A 16,205-nucleotide genomic window follows, 5' to 3' on the forward strand; every position below is an offset into this window, starting at 1 on the left:
GGGCGGAGCTGAGCGGGACGTAACATCCCGCCCACCTCCTTCCTTCCTCATAGCGGCCGGGAGGCAGGTAAGGGGAGCTTCCTCGTTCCTGCGGCGTCACACGCAGCAATGTGTGCTGCCGCAGGAACGAGGAACAACTTCGTTACTGCTGCAGTAACGATTTTTAAGAATGGACCCCCATGTCGCCGATTAGCGATTTTGCACGTTTTTGCAACGATGCAAAATCGCTTATCGGTGTCACACGCAACGGCATCGCTAATGCGGCCGGATGTGCGTCACAAAATCCGTGACCCCAATGACTCCGCATTAGCGATGTCGCAGCGTGTAAAGCCCGCTTAAGGAGAGAGAGGAGAGCGACAAGAGACTGAGGAGAGAGAGAGGAGAGCGACAAGAGACTGAGGAGAGAGAGGAGAGCGACAAGAGACTGAGGAGAGAGAGAGGAGAGCGACAAGAGACTGAGGAGAGAGAGAGGAGAGCGACAAGAGACTGAGGAGAGAGAGGAGAGCGACAAGAGACTGAGGAGAGAGAGGAGAGCGACAAGAGACTGAGGAGAGAGAGGAGAGCGACAAGAGACTGAGGAGAGAGAGGAGAGCGACAAGAGACTGAGGAGAAAGAGGAGAGCGACAAGAGACTGAGGAGAGAGAGAGGAGAGCGACGAGAGACTGAGGAGAGAGAGAGGAGAGCGACGAGAGACTGAGGAGAGAGAGAGGAGAGTAACAAGAGACTGAGGAGAGCGACAAGAGACTGAGGAGAATGAGAGGAGAGCGACGAGAGACTGAGGAGAAAGAGAGAGAGGAGAGCGACAAGAGACTGAGGAGAGAGAGGAGAGCGAGAGAGGAGTGCGACAAGAGACTGAGAAGAGAGAGGAGAGCGACAAGAGACTGAGGAGAGAGAGGAGAGCGACAAGAGACTGAGGAGAGAGAGGAGAGCGACAAGAGACTGAGGAGAGAGAGGAGAGCGACAAGAGACTGAGGAGAGAGAGGAGAGCGACAAGAGACTGAGGAGAGAGAGGAGAGCGACAAGAGACTGAGGAGAGAGAGAGAGGAGAGCGACGAAAGACTGACGAGAGAGAGGAGAGCGACGAGCGACTGAGGAGACAGAGAGACAGGAGAGCGGCAAGAGACTGAGGAGAGAGAGGAGAGCGACGAGAGACTGAGGAGAGAGAGGAGAGCGACAAGAGACTGAGGAGAGAGAGAGGAGAGCGACGAGAGACTGAGGAGAAAGGAGAGAGAGGAGAGCGACAAGAGACTGAGGAGAGGGAGAGCGAGAGAGGAGTGCGACAAGAGACTGAGGAATGAGAGGAGGAGAGCGACAAGAGACTGAGGAGAGAGAGAGGAGAGCGACAAGAGACTGAGGAGAGAGAGGAGAGCGACGAGCGACTGAGGAGACAGAGAGACAGGAGAGCGACAAGAGACTGAGGAGAGAGAGGAGAGCGAAAAGAGACTGAGGAGAAAGAGAGAGAGGAGAGCGACGAGAGACTGAGGAGAGAGAGGAGAGTGACAAGAGACTGAGGAGAAAGAGAGAGGAGAGCGACGAGAGACTGAGGAGAGAGAGAGGAGAGCGACAAGAGACTGAGGAGAGAGAGAGGAGAGCGACAAGAGACTGAGGAGAGAGAGAGGAGAGCGACAAGAGACTGAGGAGAGAGAGAGGAGAGCGACAAGAGACTGAGGAGAGAGAGAGGAGAGCGACAAGAGACTGAGGAGAGAGAGAGGAGAGCGACAAGAGACTGAGGAGAGAGAGGAGAGCGACAAGAGACTGAGGAGAGAGAGGAGAGCGACAAGAGACTGAGGAGAGAGAGGAGAGCGACAAGAGACTGAGGAGAGAGAGGAGAGCGACAAGAGACTGAGGAGAGAGAGGAGAGCGACAAGAGACTGAGGAGAGAGAGGAGAGCGACAAGAGACTGAGGAGAAAGAGGAGAGCGACAAGAGACTGAGGAGAGAGAGAGGAGAGCGACGAGAGACTGAGGAGAGAGAGAGGAGAGCGACGAGAGACTGAGGAGAGAGAGAGAGAGGAGAGCGACAAGAGACTGAGGAGAATGAGAGGAGAGCGACGAGAGACTGAGGAGAAAGAGAGAGAGGAGAGCGACAAGAGACTGAGGAGAGAGAGGAGAGCGACAAGAGACTGAGGAGAGAGAGGAGAGCGACAAGAGACTGAGGAGAGAGAGAGGAGAGCGACAAGAGACTGAGGAGAGAGAGAGGAGAGCGACAAGAGACTGAGGAGAGAGAGAGGAGAGCGACAAGAGACTGAGGAGAGAGAGAGGAGAGCGACAAGAGACTGAGGAGAGAGAGAGGAGAGCGACAAGAGACTGAGGAGAGAGAGGAGAGCGACAAGAGACTGAGGAGAGAGAGGAGAGCGACAAGAGACTGAGGAGAGAGAGGAGAGCGACAAGAGACTGAGGAGAGAGAGGAGAGCGACAAGAGACTGAGGAGAGAGAGGAGAGCGACAAGAGACTGAGGAGAGAGAGGAGAGCGACAAGAGACTGAGGAGAAAGAGGAGAGCGACAAGAGACTGAGGAGAGAGAGAGGAGAGCGACGAGAGACTGAGGAGAGAGAGAGGAGAGCGACGAGAGACTGAGGAGAGAGAGAGAGAGGAGAGCGACAAGAGACTGAGGAGAATGAGAGGAGAGCGACGAGAGACTGAGGAGAAAGAGAGAGAGGAGAGCGACAAGAGACTGAGGAGAGAGAGGAGAGCGACAAGAGACTGAGGAGAGAGAGGAGAGCGACAAGAGACTGAGGAGAGAGAGGAGAGCGACAAGAGACTGAGGAGAGAGAGGAGAGCGACAAGAGACTGAGGAGAGAGAGGAGAGCGACAAGAGACTGAGGAGAGAGAGGAGAGCGACAAGAGACTGAGGAGAGAGAGGAGAGCGACAAGAGACTGAGGAGAGAGAGGAGAGCGACAAGAGACTGAGGAGAGAGAGAGGAGAGCGACAAGAGACTGAGGAGAGAGAGGAGAGCGACAAGAGACTGAGGAGAGAGAGGAGAGCGACAAGAGACTGAGGAGAGAGAGAGAGGAGAGCGACGAAAGACTGACGAGAGAGAGGAGAGCGACGAGCGACTGAGGAGACAGAGAGACAGGAGAGCGGCAAGAGACTGAGGAGAGAGAGGAGAGCGACAAGAGACTGAGGAGAGAGAGAGGAGAGCGACAAGAGACTGAGGAGAGAGAGAGGAGAGCGACAAGAGACTGAGGAGAGAGAGAGGAGAGCGACAAGAGACTGAGGAGAGAGAGAGGAGAGCGACAAGAGACTGAGGAGAGAGAGGAGAGCGGCAAGAGACTGAGGAGAGAGAGGAGAGCGACAAGAGACTGAGGAGAGAGAGAGGAGAGCGACAAGAGACTGAGGAGAGAGAGAGGAGAGCGACAAGAGACTGAGGAGAGAGAGAGGAGAGCGACAAGAGACTGAGGAGAGAGAGGAGAGCGACAAGAGACTGAGGAGAGAGAGGAGAGCGACAAGAGACTGAGGAGAGAGAGGAGAGCGACAAGAGACTGAGGAGAGAGAGGAGAGCGACAAGAGACTGAGGAGAGAGAGGAGAGCGACAAGAGACTGAGGAGAGAGAGGAGAGCGACAAGAGACTGAGGAGAAAGAGGAGAGCGACAAGAGACTGAGGAGAGAGAGAGGAGAGCGACGAGAGACTGAGGAGAGAGAGAGGAGAGCGACGAGAGACTGAGGAGAGAGAGAGAGAGGAGAGCGACAAGAGACTGAGGAGAATGAGAGGAGAGCGACGAGAGACTGAGGAGAAAGAGAGAGAGGAGAGCGACAAGAGACTGAGGAGAGAGAGGAGAGCGACAAGAGACTGAGGAGAGAGAGGAGAGCGACAAGAGACTGAGGAGAGAGAGGAGAGCGACAAGAGACTGAGGAGAGAGAGGAGAGCGACAAGAGACTGAGGAGAGAGAGGAGAGCGACAAGAGACTGAGGAGAGAGAGGAGAGCGACAAGAGACTGAGGAGAGAGAGGAGAGCGACAAGAGACTGAGGAGAGAGAGGAGAGCGACAAGAGACTGAGGAGAGAGAGAGGAGAGCGACAAGAGACTGAGGAGAGAGAGGAGAGCGACAAGAGACTGAGGAGAGAGAGGAGAGCGACAAGAGACTGAGGAGAGAGAGAGAGGAGAGCGACGAAAGACTGACGAGAGAGAGGAGAGCGACGAGCGACTGAGGAGACAGAGAGACAGGAGAGCGGCAAGAGACTGAGGAGAGAGAGGAGAGCGACGAGAGACTGAGGAGAGAGAGGAGAGCGACAAGAGACTGAGGAGAGAGAGAGGAGAGCGACGAGAGACTGAGGAGAAAGGAGAGAGAGGAGAGCGACAAGAGACTGAGGAGAGGGAGAGCGAGAGAGGAGTGCGACAAGAGACTGAGGAATGAGAGGAGGAGAGCGACAAGAGACTGAGGAGAGAGAGAGGAGAGCGACAAGAGACTGAGGAGAGAGAGGAGAGCGACAAGAGACTGAGGAGAGAGAGGAGAGCGACGAGCGACTGAGGAGACAGAGAGACAGGAGAGCGACAAGAGACTGAGGAGAGAGAGGAGAGCGAAAAGAGACTGAGGAGAAAGAGAGAGAGGAGAGTGACAAGAGACTGAGGAGAAAGAGAGAGGAGAGCGACGAGAGACTGAGGAGAAAGAGAGAGGAGAGCGACGAGAGACTGAGGAGAAAGAGAGAGGAGAGCGACAAGAGAATGAGGAGAGAGAGGAGAGCGACAAGAGAATGAGGAGAGAGAGAGAGAGGACAGCGACAAGAGACTGAGGAGAGGGAGAGCGAGATGAGACTGAGGAGAGAGAGAGGAGAGCGACAAGAGACTGAGGAGAGAGAGAGGAGAGCGACAAGAGACTGAGGAGAGAGAGAGGAGAGCGACAAGAGACTGAGGAGAGAGAGAGGAGAGCGACAAGAGACTGAGGAGAGGGAGAGCGAGATGAGACTGAGGAGAGAGAGAGAGACAAGAGACTGAGGAGAGAGAGAGAGGAGAGCGACAAGAGACTGAGGAGAGGGAGGCGAGATGAGACTGAGGAGAGAGAGGAGAGCGACAAGAGACTGAGGAGAGAGAGGAGAGCGACAAGAGACTGAGGAGAGAGAGAGGAGAGCGACAAGAGACTGAGGAGAGAGAGAGGAGAGCGACAAGAGACTGAGGAGAGAGAGAGGAGAGCGACAAGAGACTAAGGAGAGAGAGGAGAGCGACAAGAGACTGAGGAGAGAGAGGAGAGCGACAAGAGACTGAGGAGAGAGAGGAGAGCGACAAGAGACTAAGGAGAGAGAGGAGAGCGACAAGAGACTGAGGAGAGAGAGGAGAGCGACAAGAGACTAAGGAGAGAGAGGAGAGCGACAAGAGACTGAGGAGCGAGAGGAGAGCGACAAGAGACTAAGGAGAGAGAGGAGAGCGACAAGAGACTAAGGAGAGAGAGGAGAGCGACAAGAGACTGAGGAGAGAGAGGAGAGCGACAAGAGACTGAGGAGAGGGAGAGCGACAAGAGACTAAGGAGAGAGAGGAGAGCGACGAGAGACTAAGGAGAGAGAGGAGATCGACAAGAGACTAAGGAGAGAGAGGAGAGCGACAAGAGACTGAGGAGAGAGAGGAGAGCGACAAGAGACTGAGGAGAGAGAGGAGAGCGACAAGAGACTAAGGAGAGAGAGGAGAGCGACAAGAGACTGAGGAGAGAGAGGAGAGCGACAAGAGACTGAGGAGAGGGAGAGCGACAAGAGACTGAGGAGAGAGAGGAGAGCGACAAGAGACTAAGGAGAGAGAGGAGAGCGACAAGAGACTAAGGAGAGAGAGGAGAGCGACAAGAGACTAAGGAGAGAGAGGAGAGCGACAAGAGACTGAGGAGAGAGAGGAGAGCGACAAGAGACTGAGGAGAGGGAGAGCGACGAGAGACTAAGGAGAGAGAGGAGATCGACAAGAGACTTAAGGGTGCTTTATACTTTGCGACATCGCTAGCGATAGCACCCGCCTCCATTGTTGGTGCGATATGTGATGATCGCTGCCGTAGCGAACATTATCGCTACGGCAGCGTCACATGCACATACCTGTTCTGCGACGTCGCTGTTGCTGCCGAACAATCCCTCCTTCAAGGGGGAGGTGCGTTCAGCGTCACAGCGACGTCACTAAGCTGCCGTCCAATAGCAGAGGAGGGGCGGAGATGAGCGGCCGGAACCTGCCGCCCACCTCCTTCCTTCCGCATTGCCGGTGGACACAGGTAAGGAGATGTTCGTCGCTCCTGCGGTGTCACTCATAGCGATGTGTTCTGCCACAGGAACGACGAACAACCTGCGGCATACACCATCACCAATATTTGGTAAAGGAGCAACGGGTCAACGATTTTTGCCGTTTTTGCGATCGTTGATAGTCGCTCCTAGCAGTCACATGCTGCGATGTTGCTAACTACGCCAGATGTGTGTTACAAACACCGTGACCCTGACAATATAGCATTAGCGATGTCGCAGAGTGTAAAGTACCCTTAAGAAGAGCAACAAGAGACTGAGGAGAGGGAGAGAGGAGATGAGAGACAGAGGAGAGCGACAAGAGACTGAGGAGCGGGAGAGAGGAGATGAGAGACAGGAGAGCGACAAGAGACTGAGGAGAGGGAGGAGACTAGAGAGAGGAGAGCGACAAGAGACTGAGGGGGGGGAGAGGAGAGAGATGAGAGACTAAGGAGAGGGAGACAGAGAGCGACAAGAGACTGAGGAGAGAGAGAGAGGAGATGAGAGACAGAGGAGAGCGACAAGAGATGGCGTTTAAGTGCCAAAAATGGCGGGAACTGAATTTAGACACCGCAGCTTGGATTTTTAAAGGCACACGTCACCCAAGTTAATGGGCCCAGTCCAAGTCCTGTTCGTGACGCCAAAATTTTCAAGGCGTACCGCCCCTGCAGCAGTCGGACTGCTCGGATCCGGGGTTGCTGTGACTCGAGGGTCTCCGGACCCGGGGGCTTACGGCCACTCAAAAATAAAAGGGGGACTATTTACAGGGGGATTAGTGTTCGTGACGCCACCCGTGGTTCGCGGCAAGGGGAGTACCGCCACTGCCGATGGGAGTACTCGGGGAAGATGGAGCGGGGCAGCCAGATGATGTTCCCTCCACGGGTAGGGTAGGCCCCGAGATTCTGGATCGTGGAGATGCAGGGGAGCGTGGTGCAGGCCAGGTGGGGAGATTCAGGGGAGAGCAGCGTACTCAGTCAGGCCATGTGGATGTTGGTTCGACCATTAAGCAGACTCTGACACAGGAGTAAACCCAAGTCTCTGGGTGCCGCTGCCACTCGGGGGAGCTCGTCCGGGAATCCATTCCCGTTGGTATTGCTGATGGTTCTGGACCTGCCTCCATGCACTATGTTTAGACGTTTCTGAGTGACCCCTTGGCCTGAAGCTTTTTGGGTCCAGCTCCCTACGATTAAATAAGAGGCGCTGTGCTCTCCATGGCTGACACTTGGGATTTCAGTGGGCTGCATAAGCTGGAAAGCCCTATCCTCCTCGTTGTGTTGGTGCCTTCGATCTCTGAGCTCTTGGGGAAAGTTCATAAAGAGACTATCCTCCACAGGTTAATTATCAGGTTGCGTGAAACTCCCTGATCTACGGTCCAGTACCCTGCCGTGCTCAGTACCAGTCCGTTTCCTAGATTTTTTTGGTGCCGACCGTTCTCCAAAACTAAGTCTGGGCAGCCTTCTCCAATACCCTGCGACCGGGTCTCCAACTCCTCCGGTCCCAGACCACCGTCTGCGACCTAACCAAAGTCTCCCAGGGAGCTACAACTCCCTCCAGCTCCTCACTCTCTGAGGGCTACCACTTCACTGACTATGTCCCTCCCACCAGTCTATCTGACCCCTAGGCGGGTGGCCCTTTTCCAGCTAGACCAACCCACTGGTGTGCCTGACAGGGTGTGGTGTGAGGTGTGGCTAGGATTTGAATGCTGAGGGAGCAATTCCAATAGTTAGGATCCCAGAACCATGGAGGGTGAGTTCTGCACCATAAGAAAAGGAGTGCAGTTCCCTGTGACACCCTGATTAGATCAGGGGCGTCACAAGAGCTACAAGAGACTAAGGAGAGAGAGATAGGAGAGTGACAAGAGACTGAGGAGAGAGAGGAGAGCGACAAGAGACTGAGGAGAGAGAGAGAGGAGAGCGACAAGAGACTGAGGAGAGAGAGATAGGAGAGCGACAAGAGACTGAGGAGAGAGAGATAGGAGAGCTACAAGAGACTAAGGAGAGAGAGATAGGAGAGCGACAAGAGACTGAGGAGAGAGAGGAGAGCGACAAGAGACTGAGGAGAGAGAGAGAGGAGAGCGACAAGAGACTGAGGAGAGAGAGATAGGAGAGCGACAAGAGACTGAGGAGAGAGAGATAGGAGAGCTACAAGAGACTAAGGAGAGAGAGATAGGAGAGCGACAAGAGACTGAGGAGAGAGAGGAGAGCGACAAGAGACTGAGGAGAGAGAGAGAGGAGAGCGACAAGAGACTGAGGAGAGAGAGAGAGGAGAGCGACAAGAGACTGAGGAGAGAGAGAGAGGATACCAGAGAGGGGAGCGGCAAGACACTGAGGAGAGAGAAAGAGAGAGGAGAGTCACCAGAGGCTGAGGAGAAAGAGGAGAGCGACAAGAGACTGAGGAGAGAGAGAGGATACCAGAGAGGGGAGCGGCAAGAGACTGAGGAGAGAGAAAGAGAGAGGAGAGTCACCAGAGGCTGAGGAGAGAGAGAGAAGAGTCTAGAGAGGAGATCGAGAAGAGACTGAATAGAGAGAAGGAGACAGGAAAGGAAAGCGAAAAGAGACTGGGGAGAGAGGGAAAGAGAGAGAGGAAAGCAAGAAGAAATTGAGGAGAGAGGAGACGAGAGAGATAAAACTCCGCATCCTACTGGGGAAGTGGACTCAATGGTGGAGATCACCGCCCATTATGTCACCACTTGTCATAAGCTGAGAGGAACATAAGACCCCTAAAAGGACTTTCAGAGCCCAAATTGTGCCCCCAACTCCCCATAACCCTGATCCCCTCCCACCACACTTACTGTATTTCTCTTGCTTTGGCAACACTAATTGTATTTTGGTCCTGCCAATAAAGCATATTTGAATTTGAGGAGATGAGAGAGAGGAGAGCAACAAGAGACTGAGGAGAGAGAGGAGAGGAGAGCGACAAGAGACTGAGGAGAGAGAGGAGAGGAGAGCGACAAGAGACTGAGGAGAGAGAGGAGAGCGACAAGAGACAGGAGAGAGAGGAGACGAGAGTGACAAGAGACTGAGGAGAGAGAGGAGAGCGACAAGAGACTGAGGAGAGAGAGGAGAGGAGAGCGACAAGAGACTGAGGAGAGAGAGAGGAGAGCGACAAGAGACTGAGGAGAGAGAGGAGAGGAGAGCGACAAGAGACTGAGGAGAGAGAGAGGAGAGCGACAAGAGACTGAGGAGAGAGAGGAGACGAGAGCGACAAGAGACTGAGGAGAGAGAGGAGAGGAGAGCGACAAGAGACTGAGGAGAGAGAGGAGAGCGACAAGAGACTGAGGAGAGAGAGCGACAAGAGACTGAGGAGAGAGAGGAGAGGAGAGCGACAAGAGACTGAGGAGAGAGAGGAGACGAGAGCGACAAGAGACTGAGGAGAGAGAGGAGAGGAGAGCGACAAGAGACTGAGGAGAGAGAGGAGAGGAGAGTGACAAGAGACTGAGGAGAGAGAGGAGAGGAGAGCGACAAGAGACTGAGGAGAGAGAGGAGAGGAGAGCGACAAGAGACTGAGGAGAGAGAGAGGAGAGGAGAGCGACAAGAGACTGAGGAGAGAGGGGGGAGGAGAGCGACAAGAGACTGAGGAGAGAGAGGAGAGGAGAGCGACAAGAGACTGAGGAGAGAGAGGAGAGGAGAGCGACAAGAGACTGAGGAGAGAGAGAGGAGAGGAGAGCGACAAGAGACTGAGGAGAGAGGGGGGAGGAGAGCGACAAGAGACTGAGGAGAGAGAGGAGAGGAGAGCGACAAGAGACTGAGGAGAGAGAGAGGAGAGCGACAAGAGACTGAGGAGAGAGAGGAGAGGAGAGCGACAAGAGACTGAGGAGAGAGAGGAGAGGAGAGCGACAAGAGACTGAGGAGAGAGGGGGAGGAGACAAATGAGAGAGGGGGGGAGAGAGAAGAGACTGCACAGATAGAGAAGAGAGACTGACCCAAGACTCAAGAGACAGGTAACTGCTCAAAGATATTAGAATGACTGAAGTCACAAGTGAAGGAGAGGAAGCGCTGACTAATAGGACGGGTGACTGTCCAAAGAGAGAGTCAGGCTGAATAGACAGGTGACTTAGGAGAGAGAAGAGAGAATGACTAAACAGACAGGTGACTGCAGAGTAGACAGCAGCGAGTGTCTGTAGGTGTTAGTGACTGCTGGAAAAATGAGTGACTGCTATGAAAGAGAGGAAAGACTGGCTCTGGAGACAAGTAGGGACTGCTTACAGACATAGAAGAGACTGCTGAGAGAGGAGAGCGATAGCTGATAAAGAGAGAACTGTAGGTTCAAGTGACAGCTGAAAACAACTTTAAGAATAAGTGACTGTTCAGAGAGACAAATAACTGCTCTGGAGTGAGGAAGGAGGAAAGAGGAGAGCTCTCAATCTACAAGTGTCTGGTCAGTAGGAGAGACCGCCTATAAATAGGAGGGACCGCAGAAAGAGACCACGGGCAGATACATGGGACTGCTCAGAGACAGGAAGATACAAGAGACCGGCTCAAGCTAGAAGAGACTGCTCAGAAATGGGAAGATACAAGAGACCGACTAAAGCTAGAAGAGACTGCTCAGAGAGAGGAAGATACAAGAGACCGGCTCCAGCCAGAAGAGACTGCTCAGAGAGAGGAAGAGGACAGGCAGATACAAGAGACCGGCTCAAGCCAGAATAGACTGCTCAGAGAGAGGAAGATACAAGAGACCGGCTCAAGCTAGAAGAGACTGCTGAGAGAGAGGAATATACAAGAGACCGGCTCAAGCCAGAAGAGACTGCTGAGAGAGAGGAATATACAAGAGACCGGCTCAAGCCAGAAGAGACTGCTCAGAGAGAGGAAGATACAAGAGACCGGCTCAAGCCAGAAGAGACTGCTCAGAGAGAGGAAGATACAAGAGACCGACTGAAGCTAGAAGAGACTGCTCAGAGACAAAGAGAGATGAGACCAACAGTAGATACAAATGGATTTCTCAAAGTGAAATAATAAAGAGAGTGCTGATAAAGGAGAGAGACTGTCTGCATATGTAATAGAATGAGAGAGCGGGGACAGAGGCAGACTCCACATCCAGGGAATTATTAGAAAGAGACTATCTACTGTATAAATACAAATGTTTAGAGGGAGAAATACTAATTTTTATATTAGACTGCTCCAAGAGACTCTACACAGAAGTGAATGCTCCAGGAAACAGACGGTATAGAAATGACTGATGAAGCAGAGATTAGACATACAAGTGACTGCTGCACTGGAACCAAGCTCTGTATAGCAGAGACTGCTGTGAAAGAGGAATCCATGGAATACAGACTGCTGCAAGAGAGAGGAGAGATTAGAGAGAGGAGGGAGAGAAGAGAGGGATCAGAGAGAGGAGGTAGAAAGAGGAGGGAGAGAAGAGAGATTAGAGAGAGGAGGTAGAGAGAAAGAGGAGGGAGCTCAGAGAGGGATCAGAGAGAGAAGGAGAAAAGAGACACAGAGGAGAGAGATCAGAGAGAAGGAAAGAGAAGGGAGAGGGGGGGGAGAGCGAGAAAGAGGAGAAAAAGAAGAGAGATTAGAGAGAGGAGGGAAGAGAGATATTAGAGCGAGGAGGGAGAGAAGAGAGAGCTCAGAGAGGGATCAGAGAGAGAAAAGAGAGAGGAGAGAGAAGGAAGAGGGGGAGAGAGCGAGAAAGGAGGGAGAGAAGAGAGAGATTAGAGAGAGAAGAGAGAGGGATCAGAGAGAAGAGGGAGAAAAGAGAGAGAGAAGAGAGGGATCGGAGAGAGGAGGGAGAAAAGAGAGAGGAGAGATCAGAGAGAAGAGAAGAGAGAAGGGACGGGGAGAGAGCGAGAAAGAGGAGGGAAAGAAGAGAGAGATTAGAGAGAGGAGAAGAGATAGGGAGAGAAGAGAGAAACAGTAAATAGAGAAAAGAGAGCGATCAGGAGAGAAGTGGGAGAGAGAAGGGAGAGGGGGAGAGAAAGAGGAGGGAGAGAAGAGAGCTCAGAGAGGGATCAGAGAGTGGAGAGGGAGAGAAGAGAGGACAGAAAAGGGAGAGGAGGGAGAGAAGAGAGATCAAAGAGATGAGAGGGAGAAAGAGGAGAGTGAGAAGAGAGAGCTCAGAGGCAGTATGTATGCACTGTATGCTGATGACCCCCTGCTGTTATCAAATCAAATGAGGTTTATTGCCAGGACCAAATACACATTAGTTTGCCAAAGCAAGTGTACATTAGGGACTGGGACTGTGAGGATGATGGGTAGGGACAGTAGGAAGGATTGATGGGGGTACATCCAAGGTGGGGACTGTAGGAAGGATGGATGGGGGTACATCCAGGGTGCGGACTGTAAGAAGGATGGATGGGGGCACATTCAGGGTGGGGACTGTAGGAAAGATAGATGGGGACTGTAGGAAGGATGGATGGGGGCACCTCCAGGGTGGGGACTGTAGGAAGGATGGATGGGGGTACATCCAAGGTGGGGACTGTAGGAAGGATGGATGGGGGTACATCCAGGGTGCGGACTGTAAGAAGGATGGATGGGGGCACATTCAGGGTGGGGACTGTAGGAAAGATAGATGGGGACTGTAGGAAGGATGGATGGGGGTACATCCAGGGTGGGGACTGTAGGAAGGATGGATGGGGGCACATTCAGAGTGGGGACTGTAGGAAGGATGGATGGGGGCACCTCCAGGGTGGGGACTGTAGGAAGGATGGATGGGGGTACATCCAGGGTGGGGACTGTAGGAAGGATGGATGGGGGCACCTCCAGGGTGGGGACTGTAGGAAGGATGGATGGGGGTACATCCAGGGTGGGGACTGTAGGAAGGATGGATGGGGGCACATTCAGAGTGGGGACTGTAGGAAGGATGGATGGGAGCACATCCAGGGTGGGGACTGTAGGAAGGATGGATGGGGGTACATCCAAGGTGGGGACTGTAGGAAGGATGGATGGGGGCACATCCAGGGTGGGGACTGTAGGAAGGATGGATGGGGGCACATCCAGGGTGGGGACTGTAGGAAGGATGGATGGGGTCACATCCAGGGTGGGGACTGTAGGAAGGATGGATGGGGGCACATCCAGGGTGGGGACTGTAGGAAGGATGGATGGGGGCACATCCAAGGTGGGGACTGTAGGAAGGATGGATGGAGGTACATCCAAGGTGGGGACTGTAGAAAGGATGGATGGAGGTACATCCAAGGTGGGGACTGTAGAAAGGATGGATGGGGGTACATCCAAGGTAGGGACTGTAGGAAGGATGGATGGGGGTACATCCAGGGTAGGGACTGTAGGAAGGATGGATGGGGGCACATCCAGGGTGGGGACTGTAGGAAGGATGGATGGGGTACATCCAGGGTGGGGACTGTAGGAAGGATGGATGGGGGCACATCCAAGGTGGGGACTGTAGGAAGGATGGATGGGGGTACATCCAGGGTGGGGACTGTAGGAAGGATGGATGGGGGCACATCCAGGGTGGGGACTGTAGGAAGGATGGATGGGGGCACCTCCAGGGTGGGGACTGTAGGAAGGATGGATGCAGGCACCTCCAGGGTGGGGACTGTAGGAAGGATGGATGCAGGCACCTCCAGGGTGGGGACTGTAGGATGGATGGGTGGGTGGGGGCTATGGAAGTCGATGGCTTATCATAGTTCTTTGTCGAAATCTATGATATTCGCTCACACAATGCTGCCATCTCCACTGCGTTCTCTTCTTCCCCAAGGAAGATATATGTTTTCTCTTCCTCCTTCATGGAAGTGAAATCTGGGAAGAGATGGGAGAGTCTCCTGAAGTGAGTGTCCCTCACTGCTGAGTACTTGGTGCAGTGTAGCAGGAAGTGGGTTTCATCCTCCAGGGCCTCCAGCTCACAGTGTTGGCACAGTCTGTTCTCCCTGGGCTTGTAGCGCTGCTTGTGTTGGCCAGATTCGATGGCCAGACTGTAGGCACTGAGTCTATATCGGCTCATTTGAAATCTGAAAATTGTGACTTTTGTATTCAGCCCCCTGTAGTCTGATCTCCTAAATAAAATCCTGAGTGACCAATTACCTCTAGAAGTCACCTATTCAGTAAATTGAGTCCTCCAATGTGTAATTCCTTCTCAGTATAACTACAGCTGTTCTGTGAAGGCCTCAGAGGTTTGTTGAAGACATTAGGGATCAACAGCATCAGGAAAACCAAGCAACACACCGGAGAGGTCAGGGATAAAGTTGTGGAGAAGAGTAAAGCAGGGTTAGGTTATAAACAATAGCCTAAGCTCTGAACATCTCAGCAATGTTCAATCCATCATCCAACATTGGAAGGAGTGTGGCACAACTGCAAACCTACCAAAAGATGTCCGTCCCCCTAAACTGACATTCCAAGAAGGAGAGCGCTAACTAGAGAAGCAGCAGAGAGGTCCATGGTCACTAGAGGAGCCGCAGAGATCACATCTCAGAGGGTAGAATCTGTCCACAGGACGACTATTCGTGGTATACTGTACATGCTGTGGGGAGGCTTTTCTTCAGCAGGGGCGGGGAAGCTGGTCACAGGTGATGGGAAACTGCAAGTCACAATTTTAAGATTTAGGTTTTTAAAATATGTAGAAAACTTGATATCATTTCCTTTACATCTCACAAATACTTGCTGCTTTAGATTGGTGTATCACATAAAACCCAATAAAAGTACATTTATGTTTGTGGGTGTACCGTGAAAAAATGTGGAAAGTTCACAGGGTATGAATACTTTTTCAAGCAGCTTTCTTTTTTCCTATCATGTAACAGAAAGATAAAAAGCTGGATTCTGATTGGCTCTGTATCCTACAGAGGGCAACTGGGGGCTACACACAGACATGACAGTCGCAAAAGATACCAAATCTGACAGGACCATGGAGGATGACAGAAGATCCATTATTTCGCCCTCCGTATCCCGCAGAGAGTCTGCAGCGCTGATCACTAGGATCCATCACATCAATCTAGTCAGCGGTGCTCTGGCGCCCTCTAGCGACAAACTGATGGAATGCAAACTGTTCCTTCCTGGCTTGATCCCTGGATCCTGGGTAGATCAGATCCGAGGCGGCGATCCATCCATCCGGATTATAAGCTTAGTCACCGGGCGCTCGGGAGGTGAGTATAATAGTGTGCGGCGTGTTCTTAGGACTCGCGGCTATATATAGGCTGCGGCCTCCCGCCTACTCTGATTGCCGGTGGCAGCACATGTCAGTAATTGTCGGCCGCCGGAGCAGTGTACATTAAATACATTTATATAGCACCGGCGGGGTATAAACAATGTAAACCAGGCACCAAGAGACGCTGAAAGCACAAGGAGGAGGAGGTGGCGGAGGGGCGCGTGGGCTGCAGGAGCCGAAATGGAAAATACTGCTGCAAGAGCTCTATATGCTGGGTATGGGAGGGTAAGGGTTAAATCCCGATGGTGGGTCCGGGAGGATCCTGCCCTCCTCTTACCAATACGACGGAACATTGCATCCAAAATATGTGATCAGCGGGTCACCCCAGCTCCTGAGAAATGCACATCCCCTACTCCCTCCTCCCGCTATGCTATATTTCGGCACTAGTATACAGCTAATACGGCACCGTCTCTGGACATCCCAAATGAGGACTCCATTAGCAGTCTTCACCCCAAATTCCTCCCTTAACACTAATAGGGGTGCTCTCAAGTTTAGAAGTTACACCCCATCAATGGGAAGGGGTGTAACATCCCGATCACTGGTGACCAGATTGTGGATCCCGAGTCCCAAGAAATGGAGCGGAGGTGGATGGTGCGCACTGACGCTCCATTCATTCTTATGGAGCGGGGAGGGGTGGGGGGGTCACAGAGCTTGGACTCCCAGGGATCAGAAATTTACCACCTCAATCCCATAGATAGGGGAGAACTACCAAACTGGAAAACGCCGCCAGAAAGTTAGAACAATCTGGTAAATTGATGACAATATTGCATAAATTGCTTCAAAAATCCACACATGCGCCATCAACCACATGACTGACAAAGTGAAGTTACCTCTATGTCATTAGTTTTTGGTGTCATTGCCTTGGGTGAAACGTTTTGGATCTCCTTCCACAAGCTTCTCACAATAGTTGGTGGAATTTGGGCCGATTCCTCCTGACA

This window comes from Anomaloglossus baeobatrachus, chromosome 4, assembly GCF_048569485.1.
Source record: "Anomaloglossus baeobatrachus isolate aAnoBae1 chromosome 4, aAnoBae1.hap1, whole genome shotgun sequence".
Classification (NCBI taxonomy): domain Eukaryota; kingdom Metazoa; phylum Chordata; class Amphibia; order Anura; family Aromobatidae; genus Anomaloglossus; species Anomaloglossus baeobatrachus.